This window comes from Cyrtonyx montezumae, unplaced genomic scaffold, assembly GCF_038088225.1.
Source record: "Cyrtonyx montezumae isolate F1298 unplaced genomic scaffold, pur_monq_1.0 scaffold_8, whole genome shotgun sequence".
NCBI lineage: Eukaryota > Metazoa > Chordata > Aves > Galliformes > Odontophoridae > Cyrtonyx > Cyrtonyx montezumae.
In genome coordinates this window covers 13361370-13380896 of record NW_027072089.1, presented here as the reverse complement: position 1 = coordinate 13380896, position 19527 = coordinate 13361370, and the positions used below count along the sequence as shown (strand labels likewise).

The following is a 19527-nucleotide window of genomic DNA, read 5'->3' as shown; positions in this document are numbered from 1 at the left end:
TCCGATCAAGCAGATCCACGCACCTTATTGCTTATAAGACCTTCTAGACAGACACAGCCTGCTGACAGTATATAAGGGGACTGATTTCTGTGTGCCATTGCTCACAGCCAAGCGATAGGAAATCAGATGCAACAGTATTACACAATCCTTCAGTTTTGTCTGCTGCTCCAAAATTCACAAAAAACAACTCCATCCTATGCATTTATTTTTGTTTTTTCTTTTTCCCATGGGTTCTCCTCATACAGATGAAAATATGATATTCATTATAAAAGAAAGCCACATAAATTAATTAGAGAATAGAACGTGCTAAGTGTTCAGAACCCACTTTATATCATTTCCAGAATAAAAAAACTATTTTATCCTTCAAAGATACGAGGAGATACTTCTCAAGAACTGACACATTTTCCAACTTATCACACACAAAGCACAAACTAAACTCCTCAGTCTGCTAACCCTTTTAAATTACAATGTCTTAAGTAATCTACATACATTTGTATAAGCGCTTGCAGACTTTTTCCATCAGCATACGTTGGTGCCTGCATTCTATTTCATAATGCCTTAATACAAATGACTTACAATTTGCGTATCACCCAGGACACCAACGATAACCTAGCACTCCTCAGCTAACACAGCAAAACCATCCAGGCTCAGGTCTGAAATGCCACATGCGCCTATGCAAAAAGGGCCACGCCGTGGGGCTGCCACTGCGCCGCGGCACATCTAAAGGTGTCACTACTTCCCAGGACAGTCAGCTAACTGGAACTGATCAAACAGCTCTTTTAGAGTTGCTACGAACACCTTTCCCCCTGCCAGACTGAAATAAAATAAACGTTAATCCCCTTTTCATTGCAGAGCTTCCAGAAATACAGGACAGCTTCAGGAATCCTCCTTACTCAGCAGCCCCCGCTGTTTCAGCAGGTAGTGTCTCAAGACATTTCCCACTTTTCTAACAAAAACAAAGTCAAGATCTAGCTTGTCAGAGAAGCAAAGACCTTACATTTAAAGGTTTGGTCATTTTTTTTCCCTTTTTCTCCTACTTTTTACAATTAAAGCATACAGAATACAATTATTTCCCAGCATTGCAAGACTACTGCTATGACCTCAATTTTAAATAGAAAAAAGCACATTCAATAAATGCAGAAAATGTAGATAGAATGGACTATTTTAAAGAAACTTTTTTAAAATATACCTGTGCAGAAAGCAAGACTCGCTTCTGACATGACTTGCAAAGACATGAAATTACAGTTAAATTCTTTCTAGCTAGATGAAGTCATGAAAAAGAAAAACCAGAAAGATTTTCAAATGCACTTGAAAAAGAGGAATTATCTTTTTTTAGAAAGAAAATAGATGTGGATTCTTAGACTGTTGATCTACACAACTAATTGCAGTGCTGATTTTCTTAAAATTGAAGATGTAGGCAAAGTCAAAGTGGCCGTGAAGTGATAGAAAGAAAAGTATTTTCTACATAAGATTCCTATGAAATCATATAGTAAAACCCATCCCGGTATTTTCTCCTTTAAGAGATCATAAGGAGATGTTAAAGATAGGGAACACCCTATGAAAACATCCAGATCTTTGTAAGTCTGAATAAAGGTATGTCATGCTCTTACAAGTGTTAAGTGCAACCAAAAAATTATGTTCGAGGACTTCTTGCCTTAAAGACAAAGCATCATGTAACTGAACAGAAGTGTGAGAGACATCTCGTAGAAGAAAGGCCTCACTGAAAAGCATCCAGATTTCAAGTCAGCAGTTCCTCCTCTCATGACTGTTAGCAGTTAGATGATAATGAAGGCAATAGCGGAAAAATCTCAAAGAACCAATAAAGCACCAATAGCTAACATCTCTGCCTTGGGAAAACAACTGCAGAAATTAAAACATGATGCAGATCCCACCAGAGAGAAATGGAAACTCTTTTAACCAAACATATATATTTTATAGCATGTATTAGCAGCTAGATAGCTCCAAGAGCTGCCAACTTGAACAAATGTATAACAGTCCCTAAGTTGCATTTGTTGATATCATTACTGCCATTTCTTCACATCTTTTGCCCACTCTACAAAGCATCATGTATTTAACAAGAAGTTAAGTACAGACTAGGGAAGAGCTTTCTCCTATCCAGTCCTCACTCTGCTAGGACTTGGGAAAGTCAAGCACTTTGACAAGGAGTTCACTGTTTCAAACCATAGCATTTGGAAATGCGGGTGCCCTCCAAGTCTAAGAATGCCCAGAGCGTAAATGAGCAAGGAAAAGGGCCAAGGAATGGTCAGAATGCAGTGAAGTTTGCGTTTTTTAGCAAATTATTTGCTCAGAAGCTTCCTTACGATGAGGTAAGTTATCAGACACATCTGCACTTCATGTTTCTTGCATTAAAAATACATCCATTCCACCTCTACCACCGAAGCACCTGGAAAGAGTGGATTTCTTGAACAGACGATCTTTTTCACTATCATTAAAATACATATTTCCTCTAAAATTACAGTTAGTTTTTCACTTGTTTGCAAAGAAATTTAATAGGGAAGCGGGAGGGAAGAAAGAAAGAAAAGGCAGCTAATAAGCATTATTGTTCTAAGGCACAAATTCTCCGGTATGAGTGCTTTGCTTGAATCTGACTGATACTTGTCCATACAAACAAAATCCTGAAAATTAACTGAAAAATAGAAACAGAAAAGAGCACTGCAGTTGTTCAGTGGATATTTCTTCCATGATTTAAATTAAATTTTAACAAAATTTTCATGAAAGATTGAAGGAAATATTCAAATAATATCAATGTTTTCTTGTTTTTCAAAAAGCAACAGCAACACTAGAAATTTAAGTAGCATTTTACACACATCCTCTACATGAACAGCAGGAAAATTATATACACAATTTTGCATAATGGATCAGAGACAATACCAAGAACTGAATGCTGACATGGTGACCTATTTAACATTAGGGACAACTCAGCCACATTCCTTTAATATCTTACAACAGCCTGGGCCAATAATTTCCCTACTGGAAAACCTAAGTTAAGAACAGGCCAATCAACTGAGACACCAAAAAAGAAAATAAACAGTCCATGTGATGATTTTAAAATGCAAACAAGCTTAAGACGCTAGAGTTCACAAACAATTGGCAAATTCACATTCTGCATGAATTTCCAAACCTCTTCTGAAACAAGTGCTCCTGTAACAGCCTGATACATGATGCAAGTCGATTCAACACTCTAAAATTCTATTATTTTCTCTATAAACAATTAATTAATATCCAGTCCTTATGAGGTCACGTACCAATGTACATGTTGCTAAAATTCAGTTCTGAAATGGTTATCGTCAGATGAGACATATTTCAAGGTGGAAGCATCACACTACTGGTAAATGTTATGATGTGAAATACTGATCAAAGATGACCCAGAACCAATACATTTGATGGTACCTTAGATTCAGGGCTTCAATTTCCAAAACACATTTAAAGTCACTACATCTTAAGAAGTCTGGTTTGAACAGCAGCAATGGACATATCTCCTTAAAAAAAAACACCACCTCTGAAGTGGAAAAACTCAGCACCAATGCTATGGACTGTTCTGCCATCCTTGCTCATCCACTGCTCTTCACAGCAAGGCACTACCAAGGAAACCAGCAACCACTCATATCTGCATAACCTTCAGCCTGGATTTCAGAATTAAGTGTCTGCCTTGCCTTGCATTCAGCAAATTGGTCCTTCAGCAACGAACTTGAGAAGCACAAGTTATACATGTCTCTTCATGAAAGCACATTGAGCAACTTCGAGAACAATTTAGGTGCACTCTTACCCCCAGCCCCACCCCCCACAAGGACTGCCCACCTGAAGATATTATTTTCTTGCAGAAATTTGGGCAGTCAGAAGACAGAAACCAAAGCTTATCAAAAGCCACAGCAACCAGCTCCTGCTCTAATACTTACTTGGATTTAACTGACAACACAGACGTGGCCAATTTTGGTTATTCTGGTCAAATTACACTGAAAAGCAGCCAAAACATCCCTTTTACAGCACCACTACTAACGTGGGCAATATTTTTAGGGCAATTAATTTGTCTCTTTTGAAGTGCTACCCTGTGGCAGCAAGCATACTAAACAAGTGCTATACACTACATGGTACTTTTTAGCAGCACAAAAAAATTCTGTTTTTCCTATACATATTAAACTTTGCCAAACCACACGTATGCATCACACAGTATCTTCAGTGCCTAAAACAAGCTAGCAGATGCTAGTTCAAGGAACTAGAATATGCATTTGAAAAGAAGGAAAATTGATTTATTTAATTTAATTAAGCTCAGAGTATTATGGAGACAACAGATTATTTTTTTTTTCCTCTACACACATACAATCCAAATTAATTGCCTAAAAAACTATGAATCATATAGACTGCATCTATTGATAACTCAAACAATTACCACCACAAACAACTTAATTATGGTTAAGAAATAAAAATATGAAGAATGGGCAAGGAGAACCAAGAAAATAATGTATTGCTATCACTAGAATTAACTATCTAGAAGAGTCTTTAGATATCACTGAAGCATATTTTAAGCTTAAGACTGCAACACATGTGCACGTATCTGCAGATTTTTATCTATATCCAACTCCCAACTTCTCCCAAGACAAACGCACAAGCAGGGTAACTCAACAATTCAGCTATTCAGGGAGAAAAAAAATTAAAAGTAAATATTGCCTTCCTCAATAATATTAATTTCCTCCTCTGAAATATCAAATCAGTTACAAAACAGTACTCCATTTTATGAATTTTTGCTATAGTGGGCTGAAAGCACCTGATCTCCTCTAAATTTGGAAGTTAAGCAGACCAGGGCCTGTGAATAGCTGGTTGGGAAAAAAATCACCTGAAAACCGGCAGAAGTCCAGGAGTCAATCATAAGACCACAAAAACAAAAACGAGTTGAAAGACTTATTTAATTATTAATTCAACTCCATTTCATTTGCTACAATCAGAGATGAAAAAAAAAGGGGCAGAAAATGCATGCTCAAAGCGGATTAAATTTTTCTAAAGGAATTGTTACATTTTAATAAGTTAGCAACTCAGGTGGAAAAACTGCAAGGCACCTTATTGCATGGTTTCCCAAGGCCGCTTTTTTATTTATTTATTTTTCAGTAGAGATCGTGGGATAAATTGATATTAAAATCTGTAGCAAACACCTCTACGTGTGCTACTGATGCTCTGTGAAGAGAGCCCAGCTGACTCCTGAAAAGGTGGTTAGTACAGAAATTTGACAGCATCTCAGCACTTTCTAAAGCCAAAAGGTCTCTGCTTAGTGAGAAAGAAGGGGTGAAACAAAAGAAGGAAATGTAACTCTTTAAAGCAACTACTATAAAAGCTCGGCAAGCAGCTTCATCATCAATGTCGGTTACAATTAAGTTTGGAAAAGACCACGAAGATGATGTATTCCAACCACCGAGCCATCCCCACCATGCCCACTAAACCACGTCCCCTCGGTACCACATCTAGCCCACGCACAGGGGTGTGCGTGACAGGGCAATGGGAAAGCAGCAAATGGAAGCACGCCACTTCCTGCACATGTGCTGGCACGCACCCAGCGCTCACTGACAGGAAGGATGGAGCTCCAGCCTCAGCACCACTGAATAAGGAGGCAATCAAGCCAATCAAGCTACCAAATAATCTCACTGTAACCTAAGTGAAGACTCAAATAAGCCTTTGGAAAAGCTAAGTAAAGCTTACTGACCGCACAATTCGCTACGATTCAAGGTAATGGAAATTCACGTTATTTTTGAACAAACACACTGGAGCCTTGTGAAGATCCTAGAAGAAATGAGCAGGACTGTCAAGGTGACTTCCAAAATTCTCTCTTGAAGCATGCAACAGTATTCCAAGGGGTAAAAGCAATACAGTACTTCCTGAAATACTACAACAATTGTCTTAAAACAATTTAGAAGACGAGAGTCTTCCACTATTTTGTTGACAATGATCCTTAAGAAAGAATTATCAAACAACACATGCAAGACATTTTAAAGGTTTTCTGCCATACATCTGGAGTAGTTTTCTAAGCACGTATGTATGTGACAAACTACATCTTCACAGTATTATACACTCATCACTTAATCTTCAATCTCCTTCTATAAGGCAGGTAAACGTTCTCAGTATTGAACATATTAGTAGTTTAGTGCTACTGTTTTTTGTACGTTGGTAGAAGATGCATTTTATACAAGTTTAAGATCTCCATCAAGAAAAAAATGTTTCAATTTCACTACACTGTTGTGACAGCAGTAAATTCTGGTAAGAACTGCCATCCAGATTACCCAATTCATGCTTACCTTATAAAAAAATAAGATGCTAGCTCATATCCTAATAAAAATCAAACTCCTATGGAAAATAAGAAACGCTTTCTATCAGAAATGCGCTTGCATCAGCTTCAGCACCTTGAAGTCTTTAGTTATACAATTTTATTCCAATTAATATAATTCTAGGTGTTAAAATGCAAAATGTGATTGAAAGTATGAAAAGGAGCCAGCATGGTCAAAACCACACCCAGTTGTTGGGTACAGGAATCTATTATTCAAGTGAGCACCTATGTTAAAAATAAATATATTTACTTCTAAGAAGCCAAATTCCTGAAGTATTTTCTTAAGATCTCTACCAGTCATTGGTTTTAGCTTGTTTACTCATCACAAAACATTAGCAATATATCTGTGTTACTGCTAATGAGTTACAAGGAAATTAAGAACACAGTATAACAAGAATGCCCAAAACAAGAATTTCAAAAATCCATAGCGTTATATGATATACCATCACATTTAAGTTTCATTTGGTTACGGACTTTTCAGTAAGAAAAGTGGTATTGACCTCACACAAGAGATTTGGAGGCTTTTAAATCCATCCATTTCCCCTGTAAAGAAAACAATTTTGTGTTCTCGTCAAATTTGGTATTTTGTGTAACTTGTACCATCCTGTACCATTTTTGCATTGCAAAAGCATGGCAAGGGAAAAGGAGCATCTCCAACATCTTGCTTACAGCCAGAACACCCTTCTCATTTTACCAGATACAATGAAGCAAGTGGTTTTCTGATGGCTTGGTATTAAATATCCGCACATCTTGTTTTGAAGAATCTCTCGCACTGTTCTCACGTTTCAAGCTCGCAAAATGTGGTCCAAACATTGAAGCAGACACCCCACTCACAAAATAATTTTCATGGGTTGTCCTTACAGTAAATCACAACTTATTAAAAGAAAAATCATTGCTACAGACTGTTTTCCAGTTGGAAATTACACAAGCTATTTGTTTTCCATGACCGCCATCAGCCCATAATGCAGGGATAACACTGTTAAAACATTTGGCAGGGAGAATAAGTCAAGAAAAGTTCTAATTTCTGGCAAAGCATAGGAAGAATGTGGTTGTTACCCCCTTAAGCACATGTCTTTTGAATCAAAATTACACAAGTATCTAGCTTTCAAATGTGTTAAGCGCACTTGGAAGAAAAGACAAGCTGCCTCAGGCTTACAACGTCTTCCACCGGGAGCCCATTGGCACAGCACAGGAACCCACCGAGTGCCCAGCCAGAAACAGTTAACAGGTACGGGAAGAAAGAAGGGACCCCACACAACCCCAAATTTCACATTCATTTTACAAAGCCTCCTGGTTTTATACAGCCCAGGTGCTGTTAGTCACCAATTAAACAGTAGTAAAATGCTGCATTCATTTCTTTCTTTACAGTCAGCACTTAACTCTCACCCCTCACTTAAAGCAGTAATAGGGAACTCTGTGCAATACCTCAATAAACAGTGTCATAAGGATGTTTCAGTAGGTCTCTTACAACACTGACACCTCTTTGTAACACATCCCATGCAGCATGCGGCCGTTTAGTTGCCCACGACGCAGAGAACTGAGATATCCCACCAAGGTGTCTTGGAAAACAGTGACTAAGAGGCATCAAAGCACCAGCCAAGGGTACCTTAGCTTGGACCCCACCTGTCCTACTGTCTGTGGGCACTCATCTCTAACAGTGAAGTCCTGAAGCCACAGCAGCTTTACCTGTCCTCCACACACGGCATGAGCTGGTCTGAACCCAAGCAAGATGCAAAAATGCCTCTCCACTATGAGATGTGGGGCCATGTGTTGACTGTGAAATAAAATGAATCGTCCTCTCACTTGCCATCCCTGTGACAATAAAATCCTTTACTGTTCTTAAGCTTGTACACAGGAAACTCTGAGATGGACCAGTTCTCCCTGCTTGCTCACTTCCTGAGCCAGTGACTACACAGAAGACAATGAGTAATTACCCATTGACAGTGGGTGATACAGTTGATGTAGTTGAATGAATCTTAAGTTTTGAAGAGTTCTTTAAAACTAAGGGAAAAAAAATCCTAAGCGCTACCATCCAAGGGCTAACAGGCACAAAAAATCTTAACATTCATGTTTCTGAAAGGCTAACAGAACAACTCCTCCAGCTAACTATTTCTATAAATGAAATGAAATTCTTGTGTTGCATATGCGGAGGCTGTGGATCCAGACTTAACTGATGTCTAATGAGAGCCAGAACTGAGAGTATGAAAGAACAGCCTTTTTTTTTTTTTAATATAGTTAAACATTCATAAGGGATACACATTACATTGGTATTTTATTGTAGCATGCTGGTTATCAAGAGTTGTTCTCAATTCTCTCTTAAGATAGGTTTTAGGAGCAACACGAATGGAATTGATTGTAGGTGGGCTGAGGAATGAAAGACTTGATTAACATCTAGGGAGATTTGAAAAATTGAACATTTTGTAGTATGAGCGGTAGAGAGTGGTCTACAAATTGTGAAGGATTTGCCTGGAAGTCTTCTAACTAACTTCAGTTAGACGATAAGACATTTTCACATCTCGTGAAATCTTCTACCTTCATTATTAAGCCCTGCCTGCCAACAGGCATGGCACAGTCATTTTGAAAGTTGTTGGCCGCACCAAGAAACAGCAGGTGAAATCAAGTTCTGACAGAGACAATTCCCTCCTGCCTGTAGAAATCAGCATCCACAGATTGCCAAAGTCAAACAACATTATGTAAATGTCAACACAATGGGCAAAATCATTGTCAGCAAACTGGAGATGAAAAACACCAGTTAATGACCATGGTTGCAGCAAGAGCCTACAGTGATGAGTAATAGAACATTCCAACTAGAAAACCATCATCCAGAACAGAGAGCATCCGAATTTTTCAACACATATCATCCCATACAGCTAACCACTGAAAAAACAAAGTTAAAGAATCTTGGAGCTAATAATTGAAGAAGCATATTTAGCCTCTTCAGGTGAAGCCATGTTCTTACGTCAACTCCAGCACAGATGTTTGAGGAACACATCACTGCCGCCACGGTATCTATTCATTAGGCAGCACATGCAACATCTGGCCAGTGAAACAGACTTACTGCACTCAGCATTTTAGAAGTTTACCTTTTCAGGCATAACAGAAAAGATTTCTAAACAACTCCAATATCATGTTTTCACACAGGATCAGCAACCTATGGGTGCCAAGGAAAGCCAGCAGGCAGAATTCTGTCATTCTCTCACCCGAGAATGACACCATTTTGATGTAAGAACGTGACAGCCAGATTTTTCCAGCTCCCCAGTGCCTTTGTACAAGACCACACAAGATTTAACACATGAAAACCACTGGAGTACATAGATAAGATTCTATGATTCTACAACAAGCATTGTTTGGTCTTCAGAGGCTTTCCACACAGATGTGGAGGAAGTAAAACCTGGTATAACTAAGTGATGTTTCAACTGGCCGCAACAGACCCAGCCCAATCGTGTTGCTGCACTACCATTCTCCAAACCACTAAGTTACCTCATGTTTTTGAATCAGACTTCCATATTGTCTTGGACACTGAACAGTAAACTGCCACAGGTCCCATTTTCTTCCCAAGGAAATCAGATTCCTCATCACCACTTGCTGCTTTCACTTGTGTGTATACACTCGTGCACACACAGAGGGAGAAGGAGAGAATACACAAAAAACTGTATTCAACATCCATTAAAGCAAGAGTCAAGGTGAATACTGTAAGTAAGGTTATCATGGTCATATTTTATATGCGTGGCAAAAGGGTGTTGTAAATTTGTAAGTAATTTACTAAACACATTATGCCTTGACATAAACTATAAAAATGAATCTATTACTACTACACCTGAGTTCATCAGTAAGTAATTAAAAGACCACTATCCAGTAATAAAGAAGACAGAAACCCCACTGCACATGCTCCTTTGCAGCATTACAAAGCTCATAGTTTCATAGCACTGCTCAGATAATAAACCAACAGTTAAGACATTTAGATCAAGGTAACTCAGTACTATGGGAAAATTCAATTTCCCAGCATGGTGGTATTGCAGTATTTAGAAGGCTTAACACTGCAAGGTATGTGCTGAATGCCACTAACAGTGGCATTTCTCAGTAGAGATTCCCAAGTCCAGGCTAACACTAGTAATGCCCTATTGTCAGTGTGAAGCCTTCAATGTGCCCTCAAACAAACAATGAATTCAGGATGTTACAGACCATGCAGAAAAGCTTCAAAAAGTCTTTTCCATAGGGAAGCAAGAGGAACAATAAAAACAGGAGTGGCTGGATATTTGAGGTAAAAGGCAGTCATGCCTTCTCACAAGCAGCCTTGGGCATCTGACAACTTGAGACCATAGACTATAATCAGATGCAACTATTTTCTAATAATTATAAAAAAGTAGTTAAAAAAAAACAAACAAAAAAGATCCTCAATAGTTAAAAAATGTTTAATTTATTTAACGTAGCAAATAGATTGAACTATAAGACAGAGTTAGGATGACTTTCTCTCTTTGCTAGGGTCTGTAACCTCATATGGCAGAATTCAGCAAGACAAACCTAATATTTCAGCAACATAACACTTGCAACTTATATATCTAAGTGTGCCTTGTTCTTTTAAAGTAGCCAAAAACTAAACTCACACCCTGTTTAAACAGGCAGAAAAGTACTCTGTGCCAAGGAGGAAGTTATAAACTTAATGTAGGTTTTGTGCATGGGAAACTCAAGTTGGGAAGTATTCAGGCAGATCCACAACAAACAGTACTTTAATGAGTGAGACAGAAAGCACAGGGTAATTTTGGAGGTAGAGGCAGGAGGCTGTTGTTCTGGTACTGATCAGCTGATGGGCTCACCAACGGGCACAAGATAAATCAATTCTTTCAAATCTCACCTCTCTTCTGAAGACATTAAGCTCTTGGGACAGCATTCACCACTTATTCTGAATACAGTCAGATTGAAAAACAGCCCAGTTTGAGGAAAAATCACTGCACGACCTGATGGTATTTGTACTTTCCAGACTGCCAAAGTGTCTTCCTTACTACAGTATATTTACAAACCTAAACTGTATTTGGATATTTAAAAAGTTTATCAAGATTAATATTGAAGGAAGGTATTGCCTGATCAATCTAGTGGCCTTCTACGATGGAGCAATTGCAGTGGTGAACAGAGGGAAGGATGACGTCACCTGTATTTCTGCAAGGCCTTTGATACTGTCCCCACCACATCCTTAACTCTACATTGGAGAGAGATGGATTTGAAGGATAGACTATTTGGTGGATAAGGAATTGGTTGGAAGGTCGCAGAGGGTTGTGGTCAATGGCTGTACGTTCAGCTGGAAGCTGGTGACGAGCAGTGTCCCCCAAGGATCTGTCTTGGACTGGCGCTCTTTTAATATAGAATTCTTTTGGAAAGGTCCAGAGGAGGACCGTGAAGATGATCAGAGGGCTGGAGTACCTCTCTGTGAAGACTGGCTGAAGAAGATGGGCTTGTTCAGTCTGGAGAAGAGAAGGCTGTGAGGAGACTTCATTACAGCTTTCCAACATTTAAAGGGAGTTTCTAAACAGGAGAGAAATCAACTTTTTACATGGGTAGATAGCGATAAGACAAGGGGAAATGGTTTTAAACTAAAGGAGGTAAGACTTAGATTAGGTGTCAGGTGGAACTTATTCACTGAGAGCACTGAGGTGCTAGAAGAAATTGCTCAGAGAGGTTGTGAATGCCCCATCCGTGGATGTGTTCAAGGCCAGGCTAGATGGGGCTCTAAGCAACCTCTGTCACTTAACCTAACCATTGGCAACCTTGTCTATGGCAGGGGGGTTGGAATCTGATGATCAAAGAAACTGTGGAGTCTTCATTCTTGGATATCATCAAGTGGACAAGTAAGGCGTCCTATAGTTGACTGTGCTTTGAGCACAGGACTCGAAACAAAGACCGCTGGACATCCCTTTCAACCTCAGCTAGTCAATGAATCTGAGATTGGACCTTAGTAAGTTTGAACTCTGTTAATAGATAGAATAAAAAACGATAATCCAAGTCACGAAAGAGGGGCCAAGATCACAAAAGCTCAGTTACACACTACAGAAAAAAATATGGCAATCCAAGTTTGGTTTGAGTAAAAGACAGGCTTTTAGAAACAACCAACCATATTGTGAAAGTTCAAAGAGGACATTTTCTGTTTCAAAAGCAGCTATTTTCATTATGAATTCAACTTTTTGTTAGTTATTGAAAACGTTAAAAGCAATTATGCAGAGCCCTATATAATTCTCCAAGGATTCAGCCTAAATGCTTTTTCAAATGCAAACAAGACACTACTCACAATAGGTACAAAATCTTTGGTTAACAGCCACATACTATATTTTATCCACCCTCTATGACTGTCGAAAATGTTAACAGAAACTGTTTCAAAAAATTAACATGGGTAAATCAATCCAAAAATATTTTGTTTCACAAACTCTGTTTAGATTTGTGACTGCAGATCAGTGTGGTAGGCAAACATGAAAATACAGAACTGTGAGAGGACAGAAAGGAAACAAAGCCAAAGACTAACACTGAACTGCACTGTCAAGAGAACTTGAAAAGAGAGGCCTAGAGAATTCATTTTGCACAACAGATAAGGAAAAAAGCAGAAAGAAATATACTATAAAAATTTTAAAAGCATCTCAGTACACTGACCATGAGCTCCACTGTTTAAAATTGCATTTAAATCAAGAAAATTGAGGAATATTGTTACAGCTATCAATGGCAATGGCAGTAAATTGCCTTGAAAAATAGTATTACAGTCAGAATAAAATCTAGATAAACTACTGAATATTCTTTCTCTGCAAAATACTACAAAGAAAGCTATTTTCTTAAGTAATTCACTGAAAAATGAACATTTACACATGTCACACACATATCCGTATATCAGACGGCAGCTCAGAATAAGGAAGTTTTATGAGGTGAACAGCAGCAACTGAAGGATCTGGAAAGGTGATAATTCAGTAAAAATAAGCTCAACTTCTGTTTAATTGAAATAATTACTTTAAAATTCTCCATTTCGTTTATTTTTATGCAACACAATCATAATACCCAGAGCTAGCAGGAAATATGCAATCCTCATCAAACACTTTCTCTACCTCAGAAGAAAGTGATGTTTATGCCGTTCTCAGAGTCTCCAACCACCTACTCAAAAACTGCAATTTGTGTTTCTAACACCTCCTCCATACTTTATCATAAGAATATACTCAAATGGACTGCCACAAAAAAAAAAAAAAAACTCCTTTCTGCAGGAAGACAGAGAGTAACAGATTTGCTTGTTGGAGAGCACTGTCAGAGCTTGTGCTATGTGAGCAGAGCCCTCTGCCATACAACATCGCCTGGCCAACAGTGTAACAAAAAGGGACTTTTTCTGCACAGTAAATTAATTCAGTTTGTGTTCAAGTTTAATAGTCTAAATTCTACAAATAATCTTTCTTGATTAACAGCAGCAGGGTCTGGGAAACGACAGCCTACCTCTCAGGCAGGTGGGAGGGTAGACTGGCAGGGCAGAATGGCCCCAATGCAGTCCTGCAAGTTACGAGCACACAGCAAACATGCCAGTGTAGAAACATATCACAAACTCAGCATGAGAGAGCTGAGTCCATGGGATTTTTTGGCATCTGGGTAAGTCTGCAGTATTGGTTCAATGTTCAAACTGAACATTCTCCTGTTCCATCACCATCTTTTATATCAGAAATTAAACTGTCTCTTCCCTTTTTACCCTTAGTCCTGCAATTCATGTAGCAATGAGAGTCTGTTCTTGAGGCCTGCTTCCCTGGAGGTAATGTTGGATGCACAAGGAGGAACAGGAGCACTGCCCTAGCTGTAAAGATAAACTGATCAGCTTTTAAACCAGACTTCCAAACTCTGCTTTGGGGAGCAACTGCTAATCCCATCATACTAGCTCTGGCCACCAGCTGTTGTTTTAAAAGACAGCTATAAATACATAAATTACTCTCACAATATTAATTTTCTAGGGAAGACATTGTAGCTTTTAAAGAAAGGTTTTTAACTAAATCTTAAAGGAAAAAGACACACAGTCACAAATGAGGGATCCACAAACAAGAGATTACATCCAGAGAATGGTCTATTGTTAGAATCTGCTCCATGTTACACAATGGCTCACAAACTCCCAGTCCAAAGCATTACAGAAACGACTCTCTTCTACTTCTCATTTCAAGGACAAGAGCAGTAAAGAACTGTTGTTTTCCACTGCTGAGTTTCAAGACACAAATTACACTTCATCTTTATTGATTTTTCTAAATCTGACAACATTTAATTACTATCTTTAATCCGTAGGAGTTCATGTTCTGATATACAGAAGAGAATCGGATTTGAGGACATGCCTTGTTCTAACTTACTTTCTAGTTGAAGTTGACTAACAACTCACTCTGCTTTTTCATGAGATTTGCAAATGGGATATTTCTTCTACAGGGGTCTAAGACAGCAATGTGAGTAGAAGGCAGAGAAAGAGCAGTTCTTTTAATGAGCAAAGCTCCCAAGCATGCCTGGCTAACAAAATTGCTACCTGACCTTTATAGGCTTGCTGTCCCATACAGTTTTCACTGGTAAAACCTTCCAAAATTTGGGTTTGCTATATTCTCAAAAAACAAGGCAGGAGTTCCAAGTATTTCATTAACAGATACTCAACAGACAGCAGCTTTAAGACCACCTTGTAACTCACACGTGGCAAAGAAGGCACATGGTCTAAGTATGTGAGCAGGTGTAAGAACACACAAGCTGAATTTCTGCCCTCCTGCTCTCTGCTGAGGCAGTGACCATTGTGCAGCAAGCCACAGAAACATCCCAAAGATGAGTTACCTCCCACAGATATCAACTGAAGGTGTCTCTACTTGAAATTCTAAGTTATTACTATAAATGCTGAGGTTTCTGCAACCAGGAGATTTTCAACTCTAAACAAATTTTAATACATATGTAAAATTAGACTGATTTCACCATTCATACAAAAATATGGAAGTAGACAAAGGGTTTTCACAAACAAAACCTGCTCAGCTTACTGTTTCATTTCGTTTACAAGTAAGCTTTGTGTAAAAAAGATTGGATCAATACAAGAAATAAGACATCTTGCTGAAATACAGTTTAAAAGAAATATATATTTAATATGATACATTATAATGCTTCTTTAGGTTATAAAAAGGTTCCTTTATCTCCAAATGTTCATAACATGCTTAAAATACATTCTGAATTTTGATTTCTCACAGCGTTTGATATAAAAAAACCAAACCAGAATGCTGCCCTAAAGATAAATGAAACATCTGGTGAAACATGTAATAAGCTTCAGGCTCACATCTGCTACTGAAGTTAGTATTCCCGCACCATAGCTACAAGCTCTATGCAAAGCTCTACAAGAATAACTGAGAACAGGGAGGATTATAAGGAACACATTCCTCAATCTAAATTGATATTTCCTCTTCCATCTGAATCAACATTGTGCTTCCATATGTACGCATTAATGTCCAGCTAACCCTCAGTGGAAAATTATTGCTAAAAGTAAAGTTCACATTTAAAACTATATATTGTAGGCTGTCTCAGGCAGTTTTTTTTACACATCTGCAACAATCTAAGCATACATATGATGACCGACATATGTACACACAGTTTTATCTATTCACACCCTTAATTTTCTCTAATTTTCCCTAGTCTTAGGCAACAAGCAAACTTTCAATAATTAGCTCTTCCACATATCTCTATGTGACCAAACTTATTTTAAAAAGCCAGTAGACAGTAAGAAGCACCGTTACTGTAATCATATAAAAATGAAGCCTCGAGGATTTTCAAACAGTAACTGATAAAATTGAACCTAAGATATTTCCTTAAGAAATAAACTATGTGTAACTCACATTCTTGTTTCTATAAGAAGGTTGCTCAATATTTATCTTTTTTTACCCATTCACTCCTAAACTTTCAATTTCTTCCATAAACAATCATAGCAAAGCGTTTACATTTAATGCCAACATAAAATGCTTTGTATTTGTGACATTTTAAAAAGACCCTTTTGTGCCACGGAGAGTTTAGAAAAAGACAGATATCTGCACAGCAGGGAAAAAAAACACTTACATTTTGCAACAGCTGCGAAAGATCAGTCCTCTGGAGTAACTGAAATCAACGGCAAACTGAGAAGTGTTTAGGAAATAAAATGTTTCCATCACCTCATACTATCATTCACTTCCATTAGTACTGATGAAAGAGAGACTGCATTTTACACAGTGTTATAGATGGTAGGAACATTACTGGCAGTGGAAACACAGCTTGGTCACTAAACAATTCTAACATCAAACTTGGGACAATAATCAGAAGAATAAATACTCTAGGGGGCATTTTGTTAGTTCAACTTAAACGATGAAGAAATGACATCCAGACCCAAACTTTTTTTTTTTAATAAAAATTTTGTACTAGCATTGAAAGCAATTAAAATGTTTAATGCCAACACAGGTACACCAACACTTTTCCACTGACCGTAACACAAACCAACGCAGAGAGCTCTCTACAGGGCCCTCCTCTCCTACTTACCTTTTCATAACAGCCTACATTATACTAATCAAGAAATTTTACACGTACTTAATGCAAGGCAGGAGACAAAAACAAGGGACAGATGAATGCAACGTGATCAACAAGGGAAAACAGAGATTAAGAACTGGCCATGGAAGATACGTGGATAAGCCAGTGTGTCGTGACATAAATCATGCACTATACCAAGAATCTATCATGCAGAATAGAGCTGTGATACCAAGCATACCAAATTACTAGGTGTTGATAATAGCTCATGTCCTGCTTGTTGACACTCTGCAGAAACGCGCTGAAAGGATCCAGGGGAAGAACGGATAAAGGAAGTGACCACTTCTGATAAAGAAAACCAGGGGCCAGGAGGAGAGCAGCTTGGATTTATTTGTGCTCGTTTGTTTTTCTGTTTGTTTTGTTGTTGCTTCTTGTTTTTTAAAGCAAGAATGATTCAAGTTGTGTTCCAAATAACTGTTGCAAATCAGCTACCTCGCAATGCATCTTTAAAACACTTTGAAGACAAGAGGGACCCAAAAGCTTTTTGTAACTACTATCAGCTGTTACATAAAAAGTACAAGTGAGAAAAATATTATTCTGACAAGGACACCCCTTTGAAATCTGTACACGGGATCTATAAATCATTATCTGCTTACACCACCTTTTCTATGCACAGCAGTTTGAAAGCATCTCACAGTAAGTTCCATTTAAAGAGCCATACCCTGCTAACCTGTCAGTGAGCTAAAATGGAGTTCTCCCCTTAATGAGAAACACAACAGTTGCTCAAGTTGTCTGCATGATTTGACAGATATGTCTCCAGCTGTGATATGGTGCTATTGTGCTCAAGCTTACTTCTTAACAACGTTAACATATTATCTAGATTTTTAGCTAGGAAAATAAATAAGTCACACAAGTAATGTTTAGATCTCTTGATCACTGTGATAAAAATAAGTTTTCCACTGTGTTAGCAGACAACAAATAAACAAGCCAGGAACAAAAACAATATTGCTTCACATTCCTACTTTACCAAAAATGGCTGCTGAAATGTGTGGTCCCATTCTGCCTCTTCCTCCAGCTCCATGAGCTGCTTCAACTTATTGGATTCACTCTCCAGCAGATCTACAAACCGATCTCTGTCAGTCCGCGGCCACACAACCACTTGGCCTGACAGCCTGGTGCAGGGAACAGCAGGGACTCCTCCTGTCCTCGGCTGTGAGACCGCACTGCACCTCTTATGGAATCTCACCTGCATGTAAACAAACCTCTCCTTCCAGAATATAAAAGTACTGTAACTACAAACATCCCCCCCCTCCCACCACCACCTTTTTGTGTGTGTGTGTGTGTTATACAGCAGCCAAAAACCCTTGTTCTACTAAAATAACAAAGGAAGGGTAAATTACATGTTACGGTTAATTTCCCATTCTTGAAACAATCCAACTTAATCAATACACTACCACTTCCAGGCCACAATATAAATGCCTCTGTTACAAAAGGTTTGCTTTGCCAGGGATCAAGCTCTGAGTGACAGATGCTTGAATTACAGAAATCTAACAACCAGGAGACTGCTGTAAGAACACATTTAAATTAAACACTACCTACAAAGGTCTTTCTGTAACAATGGTTATTTGCTTCTGAAATGACAGTGCAATATGTGATCTGCTCCTCAGGTAACATGCAGCTTAACAAGAACTATCGCCAATTAGGGGAATCAAAAGAATGAAATTAAATAGCATAAAGATTATTTAAAGTCATCCTGAACTTACAGAATTAGTTACATAGTGTGTATGTACAATCTTTCTCTGTCTTTCACATAGGAGAAGCTGAAAAAATATGTAAAAGTCCAAGCAAAAGCACAGTGATATTAACTTAAAACTGTAATTCACGATGGTTTGGAATGCAAAGACAGACAAATCCTTATTTGGTGTCCTACACACAAACACAGGATTTATGCAGCAAATTATCAAAAAGGAAGTGTCAGAATTCTGAGAGAAAAAATCTTTTTATAGAAGTCATCTGTGTAATGAGTGAGCATTTGCTTTGTCAACTAAAACATTCTGGGAGTGGTGTGCATTAATACAGAAATACTCTAATGATAAAAGAAAGCTCAAATACAGTTTGAAATAGAAAACCACGCAGTAAAAGAGTTCATTAATACTCAAGGTCTACTGCTTGGAGTTAGCATTACTAATTTGAGTATTTTTGTACAAAATTTAATTAATAGGAAATTGTTCCTCTGAAAAGTTATATAGGCTAGTAGAATTACAGGGCTTCAAATCACTGACCTGCCCCACTTTAAGCCATTCTGCATTCCTCTCCCCATCCCCAGGGCAACCGACCACCCCCTCCAACACACACAGGTTTGTGGTGCTGTCAGCAGGCCAAGTAGGATCAAATCGGGCAGAGAAAATAACAGTACACACTGTATTTTACCCTATGACCAATCGTGATCTACTCGAACTAAGTCAAGACAGGAATTGTCAAAGAGAGCACATTCCCTCCTGCAGAATTCAATACCGACAGGACGAAACACAAAGAGTACTTAACCTGCAGCTGTGAAACGTGTTTCTTGTGTTATTACAAGTTTCAATACGTGAGAGACTGGTAAAAGAGCAAAACAATTAAAAGGACTGAAGCATATATAGAGCTCTGCAGCAAATACAGGACTGAGCTCTCAAACTGAGTTTGACAGTTCCAGATAAGATGGT

The 19527-nt window shown here is 38.3% G+C and overlaps 1 protein-coding gene across 1 annotated transcript in view; it reads right to left on the bottom strand.

Annotated features, from left to right (window-relative positions):
* EIF3H (eukaryotic translation initiation factor 3 subunit H) overlaps positions 1-19527 on the bottom strand; it is a 75449-nt gene that overhangs the window by 17393 nt on the left and 38529 nt on the right. The window lies entirely within an intron of this gene.